Source organism: Lynx canadensis, chromosome F1, assembly GCF_007474595.2.
Source record: "Lynx canadensis isolate LIC74 chromosome F1, mLynCan4.pri.v2, whole genome shotgun sequence".
NCBI classification, from domain to species: Eukaryota; Metazoa; Chordata; class Mammalia; order Carnivora; family Felidae; genus Lynx; species Lynx canadensis.
In genome coordinates this window covers 2,547,036-2,560,253 of record NC_044319.2, presented here as the reverse complement: position 1 = coordinate 2,560,253, position 13,218 = coordinate 2,547,036, and positions in this window count along the sequence as shown.

The window sequence follows — 13,218 nt, the reverse complement described above, 5'->3', positions numbered from 1 at the left end:
GCAGTGCCTCTCAGGTGCCGTGACTTCAATCACAGGTAGACACTTTCTATTTGGGGACTTTTTCGTAGTGATAGGAAGGAGCACGCGCACTTAGCTTATTCCCAAGAGGTGTCGGTCTCTCTGTCTGCTGGGGGTGAGGTGAGGCCTTGCATTCACCCAACATTGTTTCTCCCAGGGACAGGCTAGCTCTCATGCCCAGTGGGTTTCAAGGTGAGAGGGCAGCATGAATCCTCAGGTGAGGGAAGGCATGGAAGATGCCTCTTGGACGGTACTTCCCTCCATCTGCCTTTTCTTGGGCCTGACTTGCGTCTCAACAAAGCCGAGCCTGCTGGGGCCCCCGAGCGGCTCTGTCGGTTAAGCGTCCGACTTCGGCTCAGGTCCTGATCTCACACTTTGTGGGTTCGAGCCCCGCGTCGGCCTCTGTGCTGACAGCTCGGGGACCGGAGCCTGCTTCGGATTCTGTGTCTCCCTCTCTCTCTGCCCCTCCCCTGCTTACGCTGTCTCTCCCTCTCTGTCTCAAAAATAAACATTGAAAAAATTTTTTTTAATTAAAAAAATAAGAAATGCGAATTAGATCTCAAGAAGCGGAGTGGCCTCTCGGGGGTCTCAGCTGATCTGGGCCCAAACGGCGGAGCAAGGGTGCGAGGGTCCCAGGGTCCCCCGCCCTTCGCCTTTAGTCCAGTCTTCTGCCCCGCCCCCTGCGCTCCGCCCCGCCCCTGCTCCGCCCCCTTGCCCCGAGCCACGCCCATTTCCCCGCCCCCTTGAGTTCCGCCTCCGCCCTCCTGCCCTAGGCTCGGTCCCGCGTCTGTGAAAGGCGCTCCGCGCCCCGCGCTGGCTGTTGGGGACCCGGCCTGGGGCTCGGTCCCTGCGGCCCCGGCCATCTGTGTGAGCCCGGAGGGGGTTGGTTCCCGCCAGCACGTCCCAGGCGCAGACCCGGGGCCCAGGTATCAATCTGAGTGGGAAGCATTCATCTGGGTGGGGGGGTCGGGTGGGGGTGGGAGTGCTTCCGCATCCTCCCTCCTCCCTCCTCCCCTCCCGCGTCGCGTCACACTGGGGAAGACCCGGACTTCAGAAGTGAGACCCTTCAACGTCTGCCCCGCGACACAGAACTGCGGACAGTAACCCTTGATTATTTAACGCCCGTTGTGCGTCCGTTGGATACGCCCAGAAAACTGCAAAGGCACGAAAGTCACCTGTTCGCACCCTGTGACACTCCTTCCTGAACACCGACGAAAATTGTTTCGTGTGGTCAAAATGCAATTTTCAGTATGCCCTTCTGTGTTGTTCTGAGAAGGAAGAAAACTTCCATTCTCTTAGGTGCTTTCTCCCTTAAAAACCACTTCAGAAGGGAAGCAGAACGTTCAGGCCGGTCAGTCCTCACAATTCTGCCTTTTCTGAGACTGTCCCAAACCACGGGATGTCAGGGCCAGCCATTATTGTTGCCCTTATGTGGTTAATCCTTCCGTTTTGTGGACTGACACTCAGAAGTGGCCTGACCCGCCAGGGGTGGTGGAATTAGCCGTGGACCTGGGACCCAGCAGGCCCCGGGCGTTCTGTGTCCAGAGTCGGGCTCCTCCCCAAACTCCGGGAGTGCTGACTAGGACAGGCCTTTCTGGGTGGAGGCTTCTGATAAGAAAGGCCGAGGAGGGCAGAGGATACAGGCAGTTACATTAGAAAGGGAGCGTTTCCTTCTGTTTTCTTCTTACAAATGGACACAAAGCGTCATCTCGTAAAATTCTAAATAGACGCTGCCCTCGTTGGGAGAAAGCGGCAAGGAGCTGCGTGGAGAGGCGGGGGCTCCGTCTTGGAGAGGCGCCCACTTCTCTGGGACGCATAGAGCAGTCCTTGCAGAGGTGGGCCCAGACGCTCTGGGAGCCCCGGGTCCTGACAGCTGCGTGCCCTGTCCGTCGGGCCAGCCACCTTTCGCTTGTGGTCTGTCAATGGCACCTGCCTGGGACCTGCCCCCGAGGAGGCGCCTCCTTCCAGCACCCACTCTGAACCTGCCCTCTCTCTCTTGCTGGGAGCATTGACTCCTTTGTTGTCACTTCCCGGGAGGCCTCCCTCGTCACACAGGGACGTCTCCTTCTGGAATAAGTCTGTGGTGTCCAGACCTTGTAAAAACCTGACCGAAGCCTCGGCCCAGCCTCGCTCCTTTTGGAATAGGTAACTCCTCCTTTTTCTCCCTGCCCGGGACAGAGAATTGATTTTTTTTTTTTTAATTTTTTTTTTTTCACGTTTATTTATTTTTGGGACAGAGAGAGACAGAGCATGAACAGGGGAGGGGCAGAGAGAGAGGGAGACACAGAATCAGAAACAGGCTCCAGGCTCTGAGCCATCAGCCCAGAGCCTGACGCGGGGCTCGAACTCACTGACCGCGAGATCGTGACCTGGCTGAAGTCGGACGCCCAACCGACTGCGCCACCCAGGCGCCCCGAGAATTGATTTTTTTAAAAAAGGCACATCTAGAAAGCACGTGTCCCCAGCTCGTTTTACAGATGGGGAGACATACGAGGCACAGACCAGCTCGCCTAAAGTCGCCGTGTTTCTAACCAGGAGGCGAGGCTAGCTGGTTCCCCGCGGGGACCCGGCCCTTGCCCTGTGGCAGCGGGCTGTGACATCCCCAGCCACCCGCATCGGCCTTGTCCTTTCTCCCCTTCTGAGTGAGAGTTCTGAGGTCTTGCGACAACACCGGGTTGGTTTCTCTGCGCTGCCCTAAGTCTGCATGGCATGTATTTTTTTTATTATTATTTTTTTAATGTTTATTTATTTTTGAGACAGAGAGAGACAGAGCATGAACGGGGGAGGGTCAGAGAGAGAAAGGGAGACACAGAATCCGAAACAGGCTCCGGGCTCTGCGCGGTCAGCACAGAGCCCGACGCGGGGCTCGAACTCACGGACCGCGAGATCGTGACCTGAGCTGAAGTCGGACGCTTAACCGACTGAGCAGGCGCCCCTGTAAGCTGCTCTTTAAACGGCAGTGGCTCCGTGGAGGCCACCTGTGCGTCGGGGCCGCAGTACGTTGGGTTTTGCTCTGGACGGAGGGGTTCTCGAACTTTCCCGCTCCGTTTCTCTGAGCGCCTCCATTTTGCAGACTCGGGGACAGCCCAGAGCCCAGCAGGGTGAGCAGGCCCGCTGCTGGGTGACGGGCCAGGCCCCGAAGGCACAGGGGGAACACGCCTCGGCCACCTGGGGCCCCAGCCAAGGTGGGTCTGAGGTCCAGGGCTTCTGGGGCTGGGCTTGCCTGAGGGTCAAATGAGGTTAGAGGAGGAAGGAGGAAGGAGAGACTGTTTGAAGCCCCACCTCTCCCCCCCCCCCCCCCCCCCCGCTCTCTCTCCCCTCCCTCCTCCTCCTCCTCCCCCTCCTCCTCCTCCCTCTGGAGGAAACCTCAAACAGCTAGCTACTCCTGCTTGCCTCCTGCACACGCACCTCTTCCTGCCTTCTCTACCTTGACACAAAGGTCTCCCCAGCCCCGTGGCATCTTGCCTGGGGTGCTAATAATAGACTAGGGTGGCTCTGCTAGGCAGTGAATCAGAAGGCCGACCCAGTTCTGCTCTTTCGCCGGGATCCTGGCAAACTCTAGCGGGGCTGACTTGGTAAATATCCTTTGTGAGCAGAATAAGCTTTTGTGCGTCCTGGAAACTTCTGTTCTTGCCCCCCCCCCCCAGGGTTAACACCCTCCTGGAAGGCTGATGGGGTTGCCTTTGGCCTGGAGACCTTAGGAAAACTTAGCTCTGGGCTTCCAACCCAGCCTGGGGGGTGGGGGGGGGCGGGCTGGGAGGGCTTGTAGGTTTGGCTCAGGAGCGGCCAAGGTGTTCCAGGCAAAGAGGTTGGAACAGAGAGGGCGGAGGGTGGAGTCCAAGGGGACCTCGTTCCAGCTGTAGCTACAAGGCAACACAATACACTAAGATTGTCCTTTCCGCGGCTCTCCAGCTGAAGTCAGAGCCAGGGAAGAAAAGTGGGAGAATTGTAGTTCTCCCGTGTAAAACAACAACCACACAAAACCTAAAGCCGGCTTACCACTCCAGCGAGTTGTTTTTGTGACTCGCTTGGATAAACTTAGAAATTGTTTGTGAATGCCTCGGGGCGGCTAGCTTAAATTCTTTCCAAATCTAGGGAGGACCTACGTCCCTTAATGGATTCAAATAAAACATCTCCGGGTTCAAGTGTTATTCCCAAGGCACTCTGGCGGGTACCCTGCACTCAGACCACGTCGGTGGTTTCCAGAGCACTTTCCCAGCCGTCTCCGCTCGCGCTTGTCACAGTAACCTTGGGAGCTGGACAGGGCCTGTCCCGCTCTCATCCCCGTTTTACAGATGAGGAAGCCAGGGTTCCGGAAGGGTGGGTGGCCGGTGTAAGGTCACACAGGGACGGGAGCAGGGACGGAGAGGGTGCTGTGTGGCCCTGAGCTGACGCAGCACGTGACTCGTGAGACCCGAGCCCCCGTGGAACGCTCGGGTGAGAGCGGTTCTCCGGTTCTCCACGCGTGTGCGTGCTCCTGCAGGCCGTGGCTTCTCCTCGTTAGGATGTGCCTGTGGGATTGCAACCCAGGTGGCTGCCTGGAGGTTCCTGCGCCGGGCCACGCGGCACGGATCAGCACGCACGGGGTGGCCGAGATGATTCTGTCCGCCTTGCCGTAGGCCTCAGATTGCCCCTGCAAGTGAGCAGTGAGCGAGCGTTGAGACCGTGCACGGGAGGCGTCAGGCGGCGGCCAGATGTTCATTTTAATACATGGAAAATATGAGTCAGAACTGGAGCCAGCCTGGCCCTCCAAGCAGGCAAATTAGTCAGCGAGGGCGAAGGCTGGGTCTTTGGATGGTCGGGCGCTGTGGGAGCGGGAAGCCCGTGGCGTGGACTCCTCCCCGCTTCTAGCCGGTCCGGCCGCACACCCCGTGGGATATTGGACGATTCTGCAGAACTGGGGGCGGCGTTATAACTGAGGCTCAGAAGGGTGGCGCGGGGACGTACGTCCTCAGGTGCTCAGGTGGAGCGCTGGGGGGTCGACGCTGCAGAAGGCTTGCTGAACTTCAGCCTTTGAGGGTGACCCCCTGCATTTGCACGCGCTTTAGGGCTCCCCGGGAGCCTCCAGCCTGAGGCCTTCTGGCGCCCGAGTCTCTGAACAAGCAAGGATGTGAGCAGAGCAGTTAATAATATCGCCGGTTCGTAGAGAGGAAGTAGAAACCGAGAAGCAGGAAGGTTGAGTAATTTGCCCAAATTTCCACAGCTAGTAAATGGCAGGGCTGGGACCCCAGCCGAGGTCTGCGGACCCTTCCTTCCCCCTCCCCCGAGCTCCCAGGGGCTCCCAGCCGGTCCACCTGCTCAGGGTAAGGGAAGCAACCACGGGAATTTTTCCAGGGCTGAGATGCCTCTGGGCACGAGCGGACCTGTATCTAGGTCCCCATCTGCGCTTTTATAGGGTTCGGGGCAATAGCACCGGGTCTGAGCCACTCAGCTCTGGAGAGTGCTTGTGCAAGGGTTTCCAAGCGTGGCGGCTCGGTGCGCGTCGCTAGTGGAAAATTGTAAGAGTTCCATTTTCCTGTTTCAAGCGAGCATTTCCCCCCTGGGGTTAGAGTAACCACTTCCTCCTCAGCACCCAGTGGCGCATGGTAAACACCGGTGACAGCAGAGTATTCCCTTCTGAGAGCCGCGCTGGGTTCCTTTTTCTTTTCTTTTTCTTTTTTTGTCTTGTCTTCTGCGCGCGTCTACACACACACACACACACACACACACACACACACAGACACACACACACGCCTGGTTCTGAAGGACCCGTCTCCTGTCCCTCCGGTTTACTTTTCCCCTGGGAACAGAAAACCCCCACCTAGGTCAGGTGCAGTTTAAACTGAGATGCTGTCTCCTCCTGCTTCGTTTTGGGGACAACTGGATTGGGGTCCACACAGTAGGACTATCGAGGCCGTTCAATGGGGGGGGGGGGACCACGGGGTCAGCCAGAGGCGTGTGGGTGAGCAGCAGAGTTCATGGACAGGGTGGGTCATCCGGAGCGATAAGCAGCAGACTCTGCAGTTGTTCTGGAAGCGGCGGGGGGAGCAGAGCCCACCAGTCCTTGGTGGGCAGACTGGAGGGAAACGGAGCGAACGGGGATCCTAAAGAAATCGAAAGGTAAAACTCTGGCACAGTTGTCTAGCCCAGAGACGGAAACGAAAATTGCGCACGGGCCCGTCATGGCTCCTGCTTTGTGCCGAGAGAGATAATGCAGCCGAAAGAACGAGAAATAGAAGTATACACCGTGCCTAATGTATGCGATGTGTATGAGGTGTCACCCTGTGCCTCTGTGTGGAGCTTCTGGAAGGCCCCGTCAGAGATGTCCACACACGCAGAGAGTTCAGGAAGGCTCCTTGTGAGGCAAGAGCGGAGGCTTCTTCGAAGCACTTGCTGCCTCCGGATGGACCGTATGTTTGTTCATCATCTGCGTCTCTCCGCGTAGGACCGTCGGGGACTTTGCTGTGTCCGCTGCTCCGTCCTCTGAGCCCAGGACAGTGGCGCACGGTGGGTGCCCCGGAAGCATCGGTCCAGCAGTGAAGGGATACGGGAATCCGTTAGCACAGGGGGCTTCTAGACCTTGTGCTTGGGCGTCGTGTTTGCAGCAAGGGTACAAAGAGGAATGCCACAGTCCCCGTCCCGGGGGCGCTCGGTTTTGTCTTCTCGGCGGAAGGGTTCTGCCCATCCCGTTCACCACTCCTGTTCTGCGGGTGCTTTTCAAATAGTGGGAGGCCCGGCACCGGAAGATTCTAGCCGATTGTTACTCGGGCTCCTGGACATCTACGGGGTCCCCTTCAGGGACCCGCGTCCAGTCCTGACCTCACGGAACGTGCACAAAGGGGAAGGAAGCCCTGTTCCTCCCTCGGATGAAGGGACATCTTGGAGGGAGGGGGCTGTGTTCTCAGATCAAAAGCAGGGAGAAGGTGCTGGGTGAAAGACGGCCGCGGTGGATTCACGTTCCCTGGCGTTGCGGGGAGCTGGACACTTTTTAGATTGTAACGGCAAACTGACCACATGAGAGACCTTTTGAAAATAAAGGACAAGGATGCATGTCATCGTAACCCTGTCATCGTCACTAAACCTAACGATTCTGTTGGTTGTTAACTGGCTAATGACATTCCATCTGATTTCAGAAAGGACTCGAGAGTGCTTAGAAACTTACACGCAGTGCGGGGCAGTGTAAGAACTAGCTAAGAGGAGGGCAGGGTGCCTGGGTGGTTCAGTCGGTTAAGCGTCCGACTTCGGCTCAGGTCATGATCTCAGGTTTGTGAGTTTGAGCCCCGCGTCAGGCTCTGTGCTGACAGCCCAGAGCCCACTTTGGATCTGTCCTCCTCTCTCTCTTTCTCTGCCCCTACCCCCCTCTCAAAAGTAAACATTAAAAAAAATAATAAAGTATGTACGTGTTTTACGGCCTATCCTGCTTCCTCCCCGCCCCCGCCCCCCACTTCATAGTATCCAGAAAGTTCCATGTGTCTTTTCTGCCACTGAGGACTTAATGATCAGTCCTAAGGATGTGCCTCTGATTTACTTGATCATTCCTCTATTGTTGGATGTTAGGCTATTTTCAATGCTATTGTTAAGTAAACAATGGCATCATTAACATCTTTGGGCTGGTAACTTTTTCCATATTTCCTTAAGTAGATTTCCAGAGGTAAAGTAACTAAGGAAAGTTTCAGACGATTTTTACGGCCCTTGACACATATCCCTGGGCTGCTCACCCCACGGGTTGGGTGCTTTTGGGGCACCGCCAGGCCCACGTCGCTGGGTGTTCCTCTGGGTCCTCCCCGCCATGAGCCCTCGTGCTCGTATTTTTCTGGTTTTCTGGTTTTTCGCTAATTTCACAGGGAAATAGCACATTGTTGTTTTCACTACGTGTACGTTGAACTATATGCCCGGTGCCAAGTTTATCTCTTGGCATCTGAGAGGTTTGTTTTTTTTTTAATGTTAATTTATTTATTTTGAGAGAGAGGAGAGAAAGCGCGCGTGAGCGAGTCGGAGAGGGGCAGAGAGAGAGAGAGAGAGAGAGAGAGAGAGAGAGAATCCTAAGCAGAGCCCTCTGTGGGGCTCGATCTTATGAGATCATGAGCTGAGCCAAAATTAAGAGTCAGACGCTTAGAGTTTTCTTTTGTTTTGTTTTTTTTTTATCTGTTTGTTGAGTTCTTTATGCACTAAATTCATTAACCCTTCCACAATAATGTATTTTATAAAATACTTTCACCAGTTTATTTGACTTGGCCTTGGGTTTGGGGATTTCTTTGCCTTTGATCCTTATAGTGTTGCATTTTTTTTAATTTTTTTTTTATTAAAATTTTTTTTTCAACGTTTTATTTATTTTTGGGACAGAGAGAGACAGAGCATGAACGGGGGAGGGGCAGAGAGAGAGAGGGAGACACAGAATCGGAAACAGGCTCCAGGCTCTGAGCCATCAGCCCAGAGCCTGACGCGGGGCTCGAACTCACAGACCGCGAGATCGTGACCTGGCTGAAGTCGGACGCTTAACCGACTGCGCCACCCAGGCGCCCCTAGTGTTGCATTTTAGAGGGTCCAAGAAAGTTCTGGTGCTGTCCTCCCTGTCTGCCCACCTACCTAGAGATCTGGCCCCAGGGCATTAGCCCTGCTGTCAGCCTGGGACATTGCCTGGTTCTCCTTTCCAGAAACCTCACCTTCTGTTCCCCGCTTGAACCCTCGTCAGGAAGCCGAACTAGGCACTGGGTGTGGATGATTTTTCTAGCACTCCTCTCTCCTGTATGAAAAAATTATTTTCAGTAATGATCAAGAAATAAAACAAATAATGAAAATGGCCAGAAAAGCATCGCAGATGGTGAAACTTAGTTTCTCCTGTTGAACTTCGTGTATGTGATCATGCCAACAAAAAAAACGGTGTGTGTGCGGGGGGGGGGGGGGGGGGAGGGGGGCGGGGCGGGGGCGGTTAGTAAAGAATTTAAGACTTTGTATTTTTTTAACTCAATTTTAATTTCAGTATACTTAACACACAGCGTTATATTATTTTCTGGCATGAAATATAATGATTCAACACTTCTGTACGTCACCCAGTGTCATGCTTGTGGATACATTAATGCATGCTTGGGAAAGGGGGGAAATTACACTTCTCTATCTGCCGGTGGTGGTAATGAATTATAACATCATAGTTTCTATTTTGAGTCTTGTATGAATTTGTCAGACTTCATAAAAACTGGTCCCTGCCTATTCACATTCGTGGGCTGAGCCAGATTTGGCTGGCTCTCTTCCTTTTTGGTTGGCCTGCAGAGTACTTATTTTAATTTTGAGAAGTCTCTTTTTTTAAATCTTTTCATGTTTATTCATTTTTGATAGAGACAGAGCGCACCTGGGGGTGGGGGGTGCGCAGAGAGAGAGGGAGACACAGAATCCGAAGCAGGCTCCAAGCTCCCAGCTGTCAGCACAGAGCCTGACGCGGGGCTTGACCCCACGAACGGTGAGATCGTGACCTGAGCCGAAGTCGAACACTTACCCGACTGAGCCACCCAGGCGCCCCGAAAAGTCTCTTTCAACCGAAGCAACAGAAATGCAAACAGGAAAAAAAAATCTTAAAGATAAATTTGGCAGAAATTCACAAATTTCCCCTTTCACAGGAAATCCAAAAATTGTAACTCTGTCTTTCCCTGTATTTCTTCGGGATTGATTAAACATAAATAAAACTGCAAGGAGTCTCCTAGAACCGGATGGAGGTTAGCAGCCCCAGCCCGGCTTCTGTCTTTTTTCTGCGTTCCCACCGTTTGTTTCTGGCCCGCCCTTGAAGTTCAAGGACAGGACTTGGGGACACGGGCCCCCCTGGGTCTGAATCTTGGAGGGCTGACTTTATACCCGAGAGTTCTCTGAAGCACCTTCTGTGTGGGGTGCGCTATGTATCAAAGATAGCTAACACATCCGGGAATTGGAAGCTTCCACGTATTGATAAAATGAAGCCGTAGGGCAGCAGGTGTAGAGAGAAAGGCAGGAGGCTCGGCGGCCTGGACAGAAGCTGGTGGGCGTGTGTGCGATCAGAATTGCCGACTCACCACGAGAAAGCTGGTCCCTTTTCTACTGCGTTAAACTCCCCTCAGTTTGCCCTCTGAATCGCTTGCCTCTGAGACAAACTGTCCAGCACCGGGTGCCGCGCTGAGCTATCTGTGCCCTTTTTTCTCTGCGTTTGCTCATGCTTTTGCCCCAGGCCCGAAATCCTACCCAGTTCACACACACATGCACATACACGCACGCACACACAGCTCATCTTCCTTATTTTTCACAGGGTAGCTTAAACGCACCTTTGCCATGAAGCTCCCTGAATTTATTTCCCGCCTCCCATAGGAACTAACTCGCCGTGGCCCAGTATCTGTGCCTCCGTAAACTCGCTGACGTTTCCGGCCGCCTTTTATGTTATTTCGCCCCATGCTCGTCCTCCTTAATGGACTGTGGGCTCCCCAGGAGGCAGCACGGAGCCCTGTACATGTTGCTGGATTTGAATGGGTACAGATCGTCCCAGCCGGGGAAGGCCAGGAGGACGGGGAAATAGTCAGCATTGCCACTAGATTTCGGGTTTCGTAGGCAGGAGAGAGAGCAGTGGGGGCTGTTTCTTTCAGGAAAACCCAGGGGGATTGCGGGGGGGGGAGCACTGTCACCAAGGCTGACCCTTCTGGAAGGGGAGGGCTCATGAAAGGAGGTGGCCTCTTTGTGGGACCAGCGTGGGGCTGGGTGTGGGGAGCCCTGGTCTTCGTGCTGAGTGCGGAGCCCGCTTGGGATTCTCTCTCTGCCTGTACCCCGCTCACACTCACTCTCTCTAAAATTAAAAACAAACAAACAAAGCACACAAAGCCTTTCAGGAAGTCTGCGAAACCTGAAAGCAAGGAGGTGCCTGGAGTTGGCGTGCTGAGATTTACGTTCTAGAAAGTTCTCGGGCTGAGGTGTAGAGGGGCTGCCGAGGACATGCCTGGAGGCGGGGAAGGTTGTCATCATCCGGGAGAGGGAAGAGCAAAGGCTGATGGGTAGTGAGCCCCCTGCCCACCCCCCCACCCCCCCGGGGAGATCTCGGTGACCCGCATTAGCTCCGCAGGGCGTCAGACCGCAGGTGTGGGTGCCCTCGGGCCACCGGGAGGCCGCGACTGGGGGCGGTGACCAGCGCTGGGGGCCCCGCCACCCGGGATGCTGGGCCGAGGGACTGGTGGGGGGGGAGGCGGCTGGTAACCCGCAGCCCCCCACCCTGAGTCATCCTGCCCGCCAGCCCCAGGGTCATGGGTGCCAGGCCGTCACCAGCGCCCCCTCCCCGCAGCCTGCCCCGCACAGAGCCCGTGCCTCCCGCGTTTCCCCCGGAGGACCTGCTGGCCCGTGCGGGTCCCTGTCCGTGAGGAACCCTCTGTGCCCGTTCCTGCCATCCCTTTCTCATTCCCAGCAGGCTGTGGGGGGAGGGGACGGCCCGGGGCCTCTGGGTCTGGTGTGGGTCAGCACCCAGGGTGCACTTGGCCGCTGTGCTCTGAAGTCCCCTGGCTTTCCCCTAGCACCCGTGTCGGGCCTCCTCCGGGCCCACCTCGGATGCCGTCGTGTCCCCTAACCCAGGCTGGGCTGCCGCTGGCAGCGGCCCCATAGCAGGTGCCCCGGTTCTAGAATCTGCTGAGCTCTGTCTGCTCGGCCGTGACCGAGCTGTGTCCCAGGTCTCCGGTGCGCAGACAACGGAGCGCCAGCCGCGGCCGCACGGTTGGGCGGTTCAGAAGTCCCAGGTTCTATTTCAGGTTCTATGCCCGGCTGTGCCCCACCCCCCGCGCCCCCCTGCCCGGCTGCGAATCTAACCAGAGAGGCCAGCTTTCTTGGGGCATTTGATTTTTTTCCTTTAGACCTGAAGGGCCGGTGTCGCGAGCAGCATGTGATCCAATCAGGTGTTCAGAGCACCCCTCGTCTCCCCGTGTAATCTTTCCTCCGGTCTTCGAGGCGGGGCCAGGGCCATCCACGCGCAGATGGAGAAGCTGCGAGAAAAGGGTGACAAGTCTGTCCACGCTCACGTGGCCAGTTGAGTAGACTACTTAAGACCAGTAGAGGTCCTGAGGCCATCCTCGCGTTCGGCCCTCTTTAAGTCCAGGGGTGGGACCCACATGCTGTCAGCGGCTGGGCGGGTGACAGTGTAGGAACAGGGCCTGGTGACCGGAAGGGAAGCCCCGTCTCCAGGTAAGTTGCTCAGCTCCAGCCTGTGGATGGACGCCACGCGGGAGCGTGGGCCAGGTTATTTCAAAGACAGTTGGAGATCTGGAGTTTTGTGTGAAATGCCCTGATTTGTAAATGTCGGCCGCTGGTTTAGAAAAAGAAAACATTCTGACAAAGAAAATCAAGTCAGCTGGCCACTGGCTGGAGTGTGTGTGCGTTGAATTATCTGGTCGCTTGTCACGAAGTGGCCCTCCTCTGGGTCTGATTTAGCGTCGAGGGGGACCTTTACCAGACTTTGCTGGGAGGGGGAAGGAGAGAGCCTACTTCGGGGCAGAGAAGAGGAAACTCTGAGAAGCTGCCGGTCGGGTCACGACCTGGGGGCCAAGCGCTGTGTGAGTCGGTCGGCCGCCTGCGTTCCGGGGCAAATACGCTCCCATCTCCCTCCATCAGCTTGGAATCTGGGGGTCCCTGGAGGTTTATCGCCTTGCTTCCTTTTTGAAAAATTGAAATGACAGCGGCTTGAAAATGTTTTCTTCGGGGGCGCCTGGATGACTCAGTCGGCTAAGCGTCCGACTTCGGCTCAGGTGACGATCTCGCGGTTCGTGGGTTCGAGCCCCGCGTCGGGCTCTGTGCTGACAGCTCAGAGCCTGGAGCCCGCTTCCGATTCCGTGTCTCCTTCTCTGTCTGCCCCTCCCCCGCTTGTGCTCTGTCTTTCTCTATCAAAAATAAAGAAACGTAAAAAAAAAAAGAAAATGTTTTCTTCAGTTGGGTTTTTCTTTGGTGACTTCACTCGGAGACAGATGTGCCCTGATAATAATAGCATCGAAAGTTAAGAGGAATAAATCAGCCAGCTGTTTCTGTTCCCGAGAAGTGATGTCAGAAAGTTCCTACATGGGAGCCGTCCCCAGAGGCCTCAGAGGGGCCGAGCCTGCGAGGGGGCTGCGGCCGCCGTGAGATCCCGGATCCCTCTCTGCGGGACCGCGTCCTCGGGGCTCTCTCTCGGTGACTTCCTCCAGGACACGTGTACTGCCCGGCTCGAGGCATGTGGACAGTCATCGGTCCTCGCCTCTTCCC